Below are 15,334 nucleotides of genomic sequence, written 5' to 3' on the forward strand. Positions count from 1 at the left end.
CTTTCCCAGTCTCAGACCACACACCCTTAGCACCTCCAGGGGAGCTGGCCCGACAGGCTTCCCTTGGGGTTGTGCCAGCTCTGTCTCCGCTCATTAGCAGGTCTGTTTCCAGGTGGATCCACCATGGGGTCATTAAGGCAATAAACAAGTTCCCGATTGTCGGTGGGCTGGACCTGGCACACACCCCCTCACCCCCCGCCCCCGTTCCCTGCATTGTGTGGAGTTCCAGCGGGCCCACACAACCCCCGAAACAATGCCTCACTTCCTCCCAGGAAGCTGCAGACCCGAGCCAGTCTCCTGGGCTCGCCCACGTGCTCTGGCCAAGCCATTGTGTCCAAGACGGCCGGGTCCAGCCATTCCCATGACCAGGGTAATTACATCCTCTCTGCCGTCCAAAAGTAGGAGGGCAAGGGGTCGGGGGCCAAGGAGCCATAGCTCCCCATGGCTCCCAAACCTCCCAGTCCCTGGCCGGCAGGCCTGTGGTCCCCGATGACAATTTGGATTCCATACCTCAGCCTCTCCCCAGATCAGGGGTACAAAGACCCTGGAAACACATGCAGGCTGGAGCCCTAACCAAGCTTCTCAGCCCTCCCGGCACCCCTTTCTCTCTCTGTTTGGCTAGGATTGTTCCCTGTGTCCCCAAAGTGTTCTTGTATATATCCCCAGGGAGGGGCTGAGTGGTGGCACAGAATAGGGCCCATCAATAATGTGACCAACAAGGCCATCCGGCTTTGCAGACATTTGTCTGGTGGAGAGGAACACTGACCAGCCCAGGGTGTTCTTTCTCAAGGGAGTCCAATGGGTCCTCAGTGGGGCCTATGCCACAGTCACGGCCAATTTGGATTTCTTTCTTTTAAACAGCTCTGTTTAGGAATGATGCTTAGGGAGAGGAAGGGACCTGGGACAGGTGGAGGTAGGATCTGAAAGGGAGATGAAACTCGCGGTGGGGACAAGACCAAGAAGCCTAGGTCAGGTCTGTGAAACTTCATGGGCAGCCCGGAGAGCCTGCCCCTGGGGGTCCACGGGAGAAGAAGTGTTGAGGTCGGAAGGCAAAGGTGCCAGAAGCTCTGTGTGTAGTCTCTTGCCTTTGCCAAGACCCAGCAAGAGCCGGTGAGGCTGATGTGTTTAGTTGAGAGCCAACTCTGCATCCGCTGAACACAGTCTGCGCAGGCTGCTGGGCTTTGGCCCAAAGCCCTTACCTGAGGGAGCATCGACAGCTCATCCTCGCAGCCAGCTGGTAGCAGGTACGGAAGGCTCTGGATTGTGGAGGCTGATGAAGAAAGGTCTTGGCTGGGGGTGGCAGGTGGGAAGGACATGCTGGGAAAGCAGCTTTTCAGAGCGCAGAGCCTCTGCTATAGGATGGCTTTGGGGTATGTTGGAAATATGTTGGAGGGGTGGGAAGATGGAGACGGAGACTGGCTTCTAACGTGGAACACAGCAATGTTGCCTTTTGGTTTTCTTTTCTTTCTTTCTTTCTTTCTTTCTTTCTTTCTTTCTTTCTTTCTTTCAAGTTTATTTATTTATTTTGAGAGAGAGAGAGAGAATGAGTGTGAGCGAGGGAGGGGTAGGGACAGAGAGAGGGGGACTGAGCACCCCAAGCAGCCCCCACACTGTCATTGCAGAGCCCGACACGGGGGCTCGAACCCACGAACTGCGAGATCATGACCTGAGCCGAAATCAAGAGTCAGACGCCTAACCGACTGAGCCACCCCAGTGCCCCATCTTTTTAAATTAACTTCATTGGGATATAACTTACTTAAAATGAAATACAACATTCCTAAGGGTACAGTTCAATAAGGTTTGACAAATATTTAAACCTATGTAATCACCACGACAATCAAGGTAAAGAACAGTTTCACCACCCCCAGCAAGCTCCCCTGTGCCTCTTTGCAGCCAACCTCCCTCCAGCTACTGCTGTGGTTTCTGTCACTATAGAATAGTTTTGCAAGTTCAAGATTTTCATATCAACAGAACCATAGAGTTTGGACCCTTTTGTATCAGGCTTCACCCAGTTGTTCCATGTAGAAGTAGTTTGTTTCCTGTCATTGCTGAGTAGTAGTCTACTCAGCTTTAGCACACTTTGTTGATCCATTCACATATTAATAGACATTTGGGTTATATCCAGTTTGGGACTGTTATGAATACAACTTCTGACGACATTAGTGTAAAAGTCTTTGTGGATATAAATTTTCTTTTCTTTAGCTTTATTTATCTATTTTGAGAGAGAGAGAGAGCACATGCAGGGGAGGGGCAGAGAGAGAGAGAATCCCAAGCAGTTTCCTCACTGTCAGTGCAGAGCTGGAGGCGGGGCTCGAACCCACGAACTGGGAGATCAAGAGTTGGACGCTTAACTGACTGAGCCATCCAGGCACCCCATGTGGATATATATTTTCATTTCTCTTGGCTGTTCTATTTAGTAGGGGAATTATTAGGTTATATGTAGGTGTATGTTAACTTTATAAGAAATTGCCAAACTATTTTCCAAAGTGGGTGTAGCCTTTTACACACCCACCAACATTACAGGGGAGTTCTGGTTCCTCTGCACCCTTGCTCACACTTGTATTGTCCATCTTTTTTCCTTTTAGCCATTCCAGTAGGAGCGTAGTAACATCTCACTGTGTATTTAATTTGCATTTCGTTGATAACTAACGCTGTTGAATGTGGCTGTTGGCCATTTATATATTTTCTTGGTGAAGGGATTGTTCACAACCTTTGTCCATTTAAAAAACTGTATTCAGTTGTTTGTCTTCTTATTATTGAATTGTAAGAATATATACATTAGGGGCGCCTGGGTGGCTCAGTCGGTTAAGCGTCCGACTTCAGCTCAGGTCACGATCTTGTGGTCCGCGAGTTCGAGCCCCGCGTCGGGCTCTGGGCTGATGGCTCAGAGCCTGGAGCCTGCTTCCGATTCTGTGTTTCCCTCTCTCTCTGTCCCTCCCCCGTTCATGCTGTGTCTCTCTCTGTCTCAAAAATAAATAAAAACGTTAAAAAAAAATTAAAAAAAAAAAAGAATATATACATTATACTTTAATTATATATTCTGGGAGCACCTGGGTGGTTTAGTCTAGAGCGTGCGACTCTTGATCTCAGGGTTGTGGGTTCAAGCCCCACACTGGGTGTGGAGATTACTTAAAAATAAAATATTTTTTAAAAATTATATATTCTTACTATATCTTTATATATTCTGAATACAAGTCTTTTGTAAGATGCATGTTTGTAAATACACAGGTTATGACTGGTGACTTCCTTTTTTTTTGTTTTCCAAAGGCGTCCTTTGAAGAGCAGAAATTTCTAATTTCAGTGGAGTCAATTTTATCGTTTCTTTCCTGGTGTCCTTAGACATCTTTCTTATCCCAAGGTCACAAAGATTTTCTCCTGTGTTTTCTTTTAGAATTTTATCATCTTAGCTGTTCTGTTTAGGTCTATGATCCATTTCTAGTTTATTTGGCATGTGTTGTGAGGTTGGGGTCAAGGTATATTTTTTTCCGTAAGACTCTACAGTTCTTCCAGCATCATTTGTTCAAAAGATATCCTTTCTTCTTTAAGTTACTGTGGCACGCTTGTCGACAATCAATTGACGAAACACGTGTAGGCCTATTTCTGGACTATTTTGTGTCACGCGTGTATATGTCCGTCCTTATACCGATGCCACACCGACTTGACTGCTACAGCTTTATAGTAGGCCTTGAAGAAATAAATGTAAATATAAATAAACATAAATATAAATATATACATATATTTATATATTTATAGGCCTTGAAGAAATAAAGATAAATAAAATAAAGCCTACCTTGCTCCTCTTTTTCAAGATTGCTTTGGCTATTCTAGGGCCTTTGAATTTCTACAGAAATTTTATTTTTTAATTAAAAAATATTTATTTTGAGAGAGAGAGACAGAGAGAGGAGGGGTGGGGCAGAGAGAGAGGGAGAGAGAGAGAATCGCACGTGGGCTCTGTGCTGTTAGCACAGAGCCCCGTGCAGGGCTCGATCTCATGAACCATGAGATCATGACCGGAGCTGAAATCAAGAGTTGGATGCTTAACTGACTCAGCCACCCAGGTGCCCCTCCACATACATTTTAGAGAAAGCTTGTCAATTTCTGCAAATATTGCAAAAAGTTGTCTTATTCTGTTGGGGCTGCTGTCACAGAATTCTAGGCTTACCATTGACTTAAACAACGGAAATGTACTTCTCACACTTCTGGATGCCGGGAAGTCCAAGATCAAGGGACTGGCAGATTTGGTGTCCGGTAAGAGCCTGCTTCCTGGTTCATAGCTGACTGTCTTCTCATTGTGTCCTCACAGGGAAGAAGGTGTAAGGAATCTCTCTGGGGACTTTTTTTTTTTTTTTTATAAGGGTACTAATCCTATTTGTGAGGGCTCTGTCTCCATGACCTAATCACCCTCCAAAGGCCCCATTTCCTAATATAATCACACTGGGAATAGGGTTTCAGCGTATGAACTTGGGGGTGGGAGGGGGGACACAAACTTTCAGTCTATAGCAGTTATTATGATTGGGATTACAGTGAATCTGTAAATCAATTTTAGGAAACTTAACGTTTTAACAATATTGAGTCTTCATATCCATGAACATGGCATATCTCTTCATTCATTTAAGATCTTTAAGTGCTCTGATCAATATGTTATAGTTTTCCATGTAAGTGTCTTACATATCTTTATTAAATTTATCTCTAAGTATTTCATATTTGTTGATGCTACTGTAAATGACACCTTTTAATTTTCCAATAGTTTGTTCTAAGTATATACAAATACAAGTAATTTTTTTTTTTTTTTTGGTATATTGATCTTGTATTCTGCAGCTTTGCCCAACTGATTTATTAGCTATCGTAGGTTTTGTTGTTGTTGTTGTTGTTGTAAATTACCTAGAGCTTTCTGCATTCATATCATTTTAGCCATGAATAAAGACCATTTTATTTCTTCCTATACTGACTGTACGCCCTGGATTCGCGGATTATCCCACTTTGTATATTAGTGGGTTCTACTTGCAAAAATTTTGTTAAGGCATTGTGTCTATTGTTCAGGAGGGTTAATAATCTGTAGGTTTTTTTCCTTGTAATATCTTTGGCTGTGGCATCTGGGTAACGCTGGACTCATAAAATGAGTTGGGAAATATTCCTCCCTCCTCTGTGTTCTGAAACAATTAATATATAGTTGGTATTATTTCATCTTTATTTTTTCCTGAGTTTATGACTTTATTTACTTTTTATGAATATCATTTATTGTCAAGTTGGCTTACATACAACACCTAGTGCTCATCTCAACAAGTGCCTTCCTCAATGCCCATCACCCATCTTCCCCTCTCCTCCACCCCTATTATTTCATCTTTATTTTATTTTTTTTAATATATGAAATTTATTGTCAAATTGGTTTCCATACAACACCCAGTGCTCATCCCAAAAAGTGCCCTCCTCAATACCCATCACCCACCCTCCCCTCCCTCCCACCCCCTATTATTTCATCTTTAAATGATTGATAGAATTTTGCCAATTTTTTTTTAACTTATGAATTCACATCTTTAATAGATAAAGAGCTATTGAAATTTTCTATTTTTTCTTGGGCCAGTTTTTCTAACAGGTGTTTTTCAAGTAATTTGTCCATTTCAGGTAGTTGCCAAATTTATTGTATACAATTGTTTATAATACCCCCTTCTTATCTTTTTAATGTCTGTAGGATCTGAAGTGATGCTCCCTCCCTTTCATTCTTGATATTGGTAATTTGTATCTTTACTCTTTGGTTGTTAATCAATGTAGCTAGAGGTTTATCAATTTTATTGATCTTTTTGGAGAACCAGTCTTTGCTTTCATTGATTTTCTTCATTGTTGGTCTGTTTCCTATTTCACTGATTTCTAGTCTTATCTTCATTATTTTCTTCCTAACATTGCCTTTTGAAGGTTATAGAAGGGCAGAGGTTCCTACACCCACCTTCAATCATAGATCATGGAGGGTCCGAAGGGAAAAGGGTCTTCGAGGTAATTTTGTCCAAGCCTTTCATTTTATAGGCAAACAGAAATCCAAGGGGGACAAGTTTTTCCTCAGGCCACTTAGTTTTCTTTCAAGGCCGGCTCATTTATTAATTTACTTATTCTTTCTTCATTAATATGGTCTTACTCATTCATGTAAGGCATAATCGTTGAACTTACACTATGGGCCAGACACTGTGTTCTGTTCTAAGAAGATGAATAAGTCATAGTCTCTGTCTTCAAAAATCTCCCAGCCTAGTGAGGGAGATAGCAAGTAATCAGACAAGGACAGTGCAGGACCGATGCATAACAGAGGTGTTCGTAGGGTGCCATGAATGCACCGAGGAAAGAATGACAAAGTCTAATTACTGGTGTGAAGATGAGGGTGGAGGTTGGTCAGGGCAGAATTGAGAAAAGACTTTGAAAATGGATTGAGCAAGCAAAGCAACTCCTCTTCACTCCAGAAAGAGCTCTGTGAATCTACTAAATATTTGTTTCAATGAAGCAAATAGAGGGACACCTGGGTGGCTCAGTCAGTTAAGCGTCCGACTTCGGCTCAGGTCGTGATCTCACGGTTCGTGGGTTCGAGCCCCGCGTCGGGCTCTGTGCTGACAGCTCCGAGCCTGGAGCCTGCTACGGAGTCTGTGTCTCCCTCTCTCTCTCTCTCTCTCTCTGCCCCTTCCCTGCTCACATTCTGTCTCTGTCTCGCTCTCTCTCTCTCAAAGAAATAAACATTTAAAGACTAAAATAAATAAAGCAAATAGAAAGCAAGGCAAGTTTCGATGAGAAGCCATCAGTTAATCAATTAGCTAATTTTGTGTCCAGCATCATGCTAAGAGGTTTGGGAGAACACAGATTATGCAGATGATTCAATCCTGTTTTCTAGAGAATAAGTGTTCTCTCAGATTCCCACTTACTAATTTTCTTTTTTGCAGATGGCTGATCCCATCCATAGAAGGTAAATATATTTAGAAGGCGTAGAGTGATCTTACTGATACTGACGTCCTTCTCTATTATCTGCTTACCTATTGCTGCATAACAAATTACCCTGAAACTTAGCAACTTAAAATAATAAGCATTTATCATCTCACACAGTTTCTGAGGGTCAGGAATCCGGCCGTGGCTTAGCTGAGTGTTTCTGGCTCCAGGTCTGATAGCAGATCTTTCATGAAAGTGGCTGGGGCTACAGTCTCTAAAGATTTGACCAGGGCTCGAGGCTCCCTTTCCAAGCTTGCTGGCTGCGGGCAGGAGGCCTCACCATGTGGGCCTTTCCATAGACGCCACTTGACGTGTGGGTGTCTTCCCCCAGGAATGAATAATCTAGATGCCACTCTGCCTTTTATGAGCTGGTCTCCAAATCACACACCTTTGCCTTATTCTGTCCATTAGAAGTGTCATTGAGTCCAGGGGTACCTGGATGGCTCAGCCAGAAGAGCATAAGACTCTTGATCTTAGGGTTGTAAGTTTGAGCCCCACAGCGGGTGTAGAGATTACTAAAAAATAAACAAACAACAAAAAAAAAATTGTCACTAAGTCTAGCCCACACTCAGTGAGAGGAAATTACATTAGGGCAAAGACATGCACACCAAAAAGTGGGGATAATTTGGGGCCATTTTAGAGACTTACTACCACAGATACCCTCATACGCTGACTAAAATATTAATCTGGGGGCGCCTGGGTGGCTCAGTCAGTTAAGTGGCCGACTTCGGCTCAGGTCATGATCTCGCGGTCCGTGAGTTCGAGCCCCGCGTCGGGCCCTGTGCTGACAGCTCAGAGCCTGGAGCCTGTTTCAGATTCTGTGTCTCCCTTTCTCTGACCCTCCCCCGTTCATGCTCTGTCTCTCTGTCTCAAAAATAAATAAACGTTAAAAAAAAAAAATTTTAAATATTAACAATCTGGAAGCTTAGTGACACTAAGATTGAAATGGCCAAGTCACCTTTGCCTCTCTCTCTTTCTTTCTTTCTTTCTTTCTTTCTTTCTTTCTAAGATTTTATTTTTAAGTAATCTCTACTCCCAACGTGGGGCTCAAACTCACAATCCCAAGATCAAGGGTCACATGCACCACCGACTGAGCCAGCCAGCTGCCCTTACACATGGAACTTTAAAGGGCTTACTTCTTTTGTTTTAAACATAATTTATTGACACGTTGGTTTCCATACAACACCCAGGGCTCATCCCAACAAGTTAAAGGGCCTACTGCTCAGAAGTTAAAGTATTTTGTAGAATCTAATCCTCTTTATAGATATTATACTATTACATCCTCAAATAAGATGTAATAGTTTTACTGAGAACTGTATCCAGCCCCATACTGGGAGAAATACCTTAGATACAGGAGGCAATTTCAAGGAATCTTCTAGAAGGATATAATCATTATCCTTTGGCAGTTTAGAATTATGCAGAATTATGACTTTATTTATTCTAGGGACTGATGCAGCAGTTAATAAGACAGAAGGGGGTGGGGATGATATTATGGACTGAATGTTTGTATTTCCCCCAAATTCATACATTGAAGCCCAAACCCCCAATGTGGTGGTGTTTGGAGATGGGGCCATTGGTAGTGAATTAGATTTAGATGAGATCATGAGGGAGGGGCCCCCATGATGGGATTAGTTCTTATAAGAAGAGGAAGAGAGATGAGAGCTGTCTCCTCACCAAGTGAGGAGACAGGCAGAAGGCGGCCATCTGTAAGATAGGAAGAGACTTGTCATCAGGAACCCAAATAGCTGGCACTTTGATCTTGGAATTCCAGCCTCTAGAGCTGTGAAAAATGAGTTTCTGTTATTTAAGACACCTACCCTGTGACATCTTGTCATAGTGGCCTGAACAGACTAACTTAATTTTTTTCTTTTAATTTTTATTTATTTTTGACAGAGAAAAAGACAGAGCATGAGTGGGGGAGGGGCAGAGAGAGAGGGAGACAGACTCTGAAGTCGGCTCCAGGCTCTGCACTGTCAGCACAGAGCCCGATGTGGGGCTCAAACCCACAGACCTCGAGATCATGACCTGAGCTGAAGTCAGACGCTAAACCGACTGAGCCACCCAGGCGCCCCTTGAACACACTCATTTAAAGGGCGACTGCCACCTGACTGAGTAGAAGCAAGACTGAATTCACAGTGTTAGCATTCTACAGGGTGTTCAGTGGTAGAGAAACCTACAGGCTTTCAAGACGGTGTCGGTCTGCAGAGGGGCAGGGCTGAAGGAAGGGAACTCCGACAGCTGAAGAAGTTACTGAAAATGTGACTGGGGAATATGGAAGTAAACATCTAGAGGGCCAACTTGGAGTGCTAAGCCAATAGTAGAATATTTGGAAAGAATCACACTGTTGGAGGAGGGGTAGGGTCACTCTGGTCATTGGTGTAGATTGCACTGATGAAGGAGTGTTTTTAAGAGAATATTCTCCCGTTTGCATATAGGTTGTCATGAAAAAGATATTTAAAGTGGGAACAAGTGCTAAGACCTAGTTTGCTTTTCTGAGACTCAACAGAACAGAACACAGCAAGGAGGCTTGTGTAGAATCAGAGTCCAGCCACAAAATGCAGAGTCCAGCCACAAAGTGACGGTGCCCACCCTTGTGCACTCTGGTGACAAGGAAGGGTTCTCTCTCTCCCTTGCCTAAAGGAGTAACCCAGCTAGTGTATATCTAATTCTTCTCTAAAAGTTCTCGGAAAGATAGGATTCCACGCTTGTGTCAAAATCAGAGAAAGTTTTGGGGGAGACCTACATGCTAAAGAGAGCTGATTCAGCTGCCATAACAAAGGTCAATGTCACCGTGGCTTATACCAGATAGCAATTTATTAGTCTCTCCTGTAATTGTCCAAGAATGGGCAGTACAGAACGGTATAGGGGCTCCGTGGTATTAGAGACCCATACTCCTTTTTCTTCTTTTTTTAAAGTTTATTTACTTATTTTGAAAGAGAGAGAGCACGTGTGAGTGGGGAAAGGGCAGAGAGAATCCCAAGGAGCCTCTGCACTGTCAGCATTATGCGAGATGGGGGACTCAAACCCACCAACAGTGAGATCATGACCTGAGCTGAAATCGAGAGTTGGCCGCTTAATCGACTGAGCCACCCAGGCACCCCCAAACTCCTTTTTCAATGCCCTTCATTCATCTCATGGCCTTCTAGGCTATCCCACAACTGCCAAGAACTCCTGTCCCCATACCCACATTCCAGCCGGCAGAAGGGAGAAAGAGAGAATGGAAAGAATACACTTTATTGTTAAGGATATGACCAGGAAGTTGCATGTACCATTCTGCTTAGGTCCTACGAGGCAGAACCAGCATGTTGTAGGTTTCACTTCTGTCTAGGTTCTATTGGGCAGAACCCAGGTGCCTGGCTGTATTTCACGACAAGGGAGCCTGGGAAATGCAGTCTTTTGATTGGTAGTCATTTTCTCAGCCTAAACTTGTATTATTCTAGAAGGGAAAAACACACTGGGGGAACAACTGGCAGTCTTGGCCATAACAACCTCCTATAATCTTGTCTGCAAGGAAGGCAGGTCAGGTCGATCAGAGCCAGGTAAATATCATATCTTTTTACCAGACTATAAACTGTAAGAGAGCAAGGGCCCTAGCTCTCTTTGCTCTTCACTCGATCCTCATTTCTTAGCCTAATTCCTGGCACAGAGTAGCTTCTCAATACAGACATTAAATAAATGGGGGCGCCTGGGTGGCTCAGTCGGTTAGGCGGCCGACTTCAGCTCAGGTCACGATCTCACCGTCCGTGAGTTCGAGCCCCACGTCGGGCTCTGGGCCGATGGCTCAGAGCCTGGAGCCTGCTTCCGATTCTGTGTGTCCCTCGCTCTCTGCCCCTCCCCCGTTCATGCTCTGTCTCTCTCTGTCTCAAAAATAAATAAAGCGTTAAAAAAAAAAAAATTAAAAAAAAAAATAAATGAATGAATGAAAGACAGCTAGACGGAAGAATTCAGAGACCCTTCATTGTGCCTTTCCCCCAGGACTTTTGTGGCATGAATCAAGACCACTTGGTTTCTTGTTAAAATGCAACCTGAGGAGGTCTGTTGAGAGATTTTCACAAAGTGAAATTTCCTACCCACCAGATCCACCCTGACAAGTGGTGTGGTTTCTTTAGACGCTTGCTCTGATGTCTACTGATGGTGAACTTTAGGTGACTGAGTCCACAGAGAGCAGTTTGATGGCGTGTGATAGGAGAAAGCTGGGCTTCTCCATAACTCAAATGTGTTATTATTGTAAGCAAACCTGGTATCTTCCCGGGAGAATTTTATCCCAAGGTCTCCCATGTTACACAGATTGATTCTTAGAGATAGGAGGGGCCCACTTTGGAGCAAATGGGGCATCTGTTGGGAGTTGCTGGGCGGGCTCGAGGAGCCAGAACATCTAGCCTCCTCAGCTTGGGGTCCGGGTTAGCGTGGCAGCTCTCCCCTGAGGGCTGTGTTTCCAGCCTCCGCATTTAATAAGCTGAGAGAATTGAAAACAGTAAAATATGGAAGATAATACACGAGTCAATAAAAAGATAAAGTAAACTAAGAAGAAATAAAAAGATGGTAAAAACGGTAAAAAAAAAAAAAAAAAAAAGGCAGCGGGCAAAGTGATAATATGAACTAAAAATAAACCAAACAAACTAAAAAGAAATGAAAAGATAGAACAAAGACACGATAAGGCAAAGGTTAGAAATAAAAGATGGAGAATAAAAAGATAATACAATAACAATAAATCTAGAAGATAAGATGAGATAAAAGCAAATAGTATGAAATGGCTAGAACAAAGACGAAAAAGAGATTAAAAATGACAGAGATAAGTAAAATCATTAAAACCAGAAAAATAAAAGACTAAAGGGATTAAAACAATAAAATGTGTTAAAGCAATACCAAAAGAAATAAAAAATTTAAAAGACTAGGCTATGGGGGAAGAGAGTAAGAGATCAATTTTGTTTCAAATTAAAATAATGCAACCATGCTAGTACAAAAGCCTACCCCCCTTTCACAGACACACTCTGTGAGTCCAGGCAGCCTCAAGGTTGTGCAGACCTCCCAACCTTTAAGCATCCATGTCAATTTGCTACCCTTACAAAGCACCATGGACTGGGGGGCTCGCACAGCAGAAATGTATCTGCTCAGAGTTCTGAAGGCTAGCAGTCTGTGAGGGGTGGTTTCTTCGGAGGGCCACGAGGGAAGGATCTGTCCCAGGCCTCTCTCCGTGGCTTGTAGACGGCCATCTTCTCCCTGTGTGTCTGTGTAGAGATGTCTTCTTATAAGGACACCAGTCCTGTGGATTTACAACCCACCCTAATGACCTCATTTTAACTCAGTTACCTCTGCAAAGACCCTGTCTCCAAGTAGAGTCACCTTCTGAGGTACTGGGGGCTTGGACAGATGAATTTGGAGACACAGTTCAGCCCATAATAGCATCCATGCAAGGAGTGCCTGACAGGATACCCTCCAGGCAGAGAGCAGGACCTTTGACCTCTTGCTTGGTTTAGGGCCTCTGACAGAACGGATTTTTTTTTTCTCCTTGATTTTAGTTTCTGATTAATATTCTTCATTTCACTTGGACCCACAGGGCGATAAGGCTGAGTCCTAGAAAGATAAGGTTCTGGAGTCCATAGCCTATTTTCTCTCATGATGTTAGGGTTGCTGGGAGCAAGAAATAGCCTGGCAGGCAGTCTCCTATGGCTAATGGAGAGGCCCATCCATGAGGCGGGGCTGGTGCGCCTGGCTTCTCCTGCCAAAAAGCTTCTGCTCTGGCTAGAAGCACTCGCGAGATGGAGGGTGATTTCCAATTCCCCCTAAGCCAACAGCATGATCTCTAGTGGGGTTTTGGAGCTTATATTTCATTGTCTTCTGCCTTTTCCAAACAGGGAAGCCTGGGAGAGCTGGACCCCAGAGCACTTGGGGATGAGTTTTCTATACTTGGTTTCTCTCTTGCTCCGAGGTAGAGTTCAGAACTGTGTGCAGTAGAGAGAAGCCTGAAAAATCCTCCTCTTATCCTGGAGAAGAGAAAACACAGACCCGTGGAACAGGCAAGCCAAAGATCACCTAGTTCAATATCCTCGTTAATAGTTGAGGAAACAGAAATCCAGGAAGGAAAGATTTGCCCCAAAGCATTCTCTCTCTCCCTTGCGCACACACACACATGCACATTCATGCACACTGGGCAGGCGCACAGAGCCCAGGCCCAGCTTCATGGGTATTCACCCCGTGCAGTTGCATAGGGCCCCGTGCTCAGGAGGGCCCTGCGCTTGATTTAATGCTCTGCTACCACCATCCTGAATTCTTAATAACTTTGCAACAGGGGCGCATTTTGCAGTGGGCCCTGCAAGTCTCGGAGGCAGCCCTACCCCCTGACTCTGATCAGGAAGGAAGCACCAGCCACTCAAGCTCTTTTTGACCACAAGCTGTCCAAAGCAGAGACTTGCTTACAGTTCTTGGCACAAGATAAGCCCTTCAGAAAAGAAGGAAGGGGAGGATGCCTTTGCTTCAGGCCCAGAGGCGCTCTCTCTAGCCAGAGTGAGTTCTTAGCTAGGGCGTGAACCTTACAGTCACCCACCTTGAATCTCCAGCCTGCAGACTGGGCCTGTCCCAGTCCTGTGTTCTTCAAGATCCCCTGTCTCCCTGGCAGAAACCCAAGGGGGCGGGACAGGGGAGGGATGAAAGGAAAGTGAAAGTATCAGCCTCTCTGGATGGCCTCTCCTCCTCCTCCTCCTCCTTCCTCCCTCCCCCCCCTCCGTTGCCATGGTGACCAGAACAAAGCCTCTCTTTCCCCTCTTTTCTGGATTGTTAATTGTCTTTACTCCATGGTGCCTTTGTTAATTGTTGCCAGTCCCTCCCAGGATGGGGATCTAGGTCTCCTCGAGACAGGAAAGAGGGTTAAAAAAAGTTAGGTGATGGGGGTGGGGCATTATAAACCGGTGGGGGGGCGGGTGGAGGAGAATGAGGAGGCAATCCCAGGATTTCCTAAATTCCCCCGGGCTCCTGGGAAGGGAATACCCTCTTCATTTCTTTCCCTGTCTCCCTCAATCAGCTGCCGGTTCAGGTGGGGCCCAAGCCCCCGCCCTGTGGGAAGGAACAGGAGTGAACCAGAGGAGGAGAGAAGACAACAGCCATTGTGCGGTGACCAACGGTGTGTGGACACCCCCCGCGGGCGGTAGCCCTGCCTTTGCCCCCATTCCAAATCGATCAGTAAGACACGGGGCCTGATTTTTGCCCCCAGTATTTAGGACTACTAATAGTTAAATTTACTGGGAGAGAATGTTTGCTAGCTCTGGAGGTGAGAAGTGTTACTTCATCCCTCTTCCCCAAGCTCAATTCCTCATGGTAGCTAAACATGGGAAGAATGGAGTGGAGAAGTTTGGAAGAGAGAGAGAGAGAGAGTGTGTGTGTGTGTGTGTGTGTGTGTATGTGTGTGTAAAAAGGACTCAAGTCACTGGCATTAGGGGAGCATGCACACTGAGTGAGGTCCCTGTGTGTGTGCACACAAGTGTGTTGGTCAGTCCCCGTCCTTGGAGACAGTCCTCCATTTGGGGGACAGGGAGCCAACTGTCACATAAGAGGAGAGAGCTGTTTCTAGTCCTAGGGCCTGGGCCAAAATCTAGGCTGTTGAATAATATTCCAGGGCTAATTTATATGGTTCAGATTCTAAGGACCCCAAAACCCCATAAGAAGCAAAACAGGATGGTATAGCAGACAAAGCCTGGCTTTGAGAGCCAGAAAACCTGGGTTCAAATGTTGGCCCTTCCCAGTCTTCACTGTGTAGTTCTTGGAAACTTTCCTTCCCATCTTGGGGTGTCGTTTTCCTCCTCTGTAGAATGGAACAGTCCCCATCTTCACAGAGCTGTTGATAGCTTAAAGGAGATCATGTGTGTTAAGTGCCAGCCTTGGGCAAGATACCTCTTCTTTCTGTGCACAAAGAGGGGAGACGGAGAAGGTGGTTCTGGAAGGCTGATTCCTTCCAGATTTTATATTTTCAGGTTCTGTGGCAAATGATTCACATTCTGTGAATCCACCTGTTATCACCTTGATTTGCTTCCATATCCAAGTGGGACTCTTTGGGCAAATTCAAGTAGAACTGAGTAGAGCCCCACTAAGCTCAGCCTGAAGGGAGTGCCTGACTCTGAAAGATGGCTCCTGGAGCACCCACAAAGGCCATCAGATCTCAGAGCTTCTGCCTGGCAAGTCTGGCTATAAAGAAAAAAAAAAAAAAGCACTTCCTCCGTAGGATGAAGAGTTGGTGCTCAGACAAGCTCCACTAGGCTGGGCCTACCCTGAGCTGACCCAGCTGACAAGCATCCTCCTCTTCACAGAGAAAATGGAAAATGTTAAGGTGCCGCGGCCTGGGGAAAAGCAGGAGAGACCTTGAGGCAAAGCGAGACAGGGATTTCGC

The sequence above is a fragment of the Panthera leo genome, chromosome F3 (genome assembly GCF_018350215.1).
Source record: "Panthera leo isolate Ple1 chromosome F3, P.leo_Ple1_pat1.1, whole genome shotgun sequence".
In the NCBI taxonomy this organism is placed as follows: domain Eukaryota; kingdom Metazoa; phylum Chordata; class Mammalia; order Carnivora; family Felidae; genus Panthera; species Panthera leo.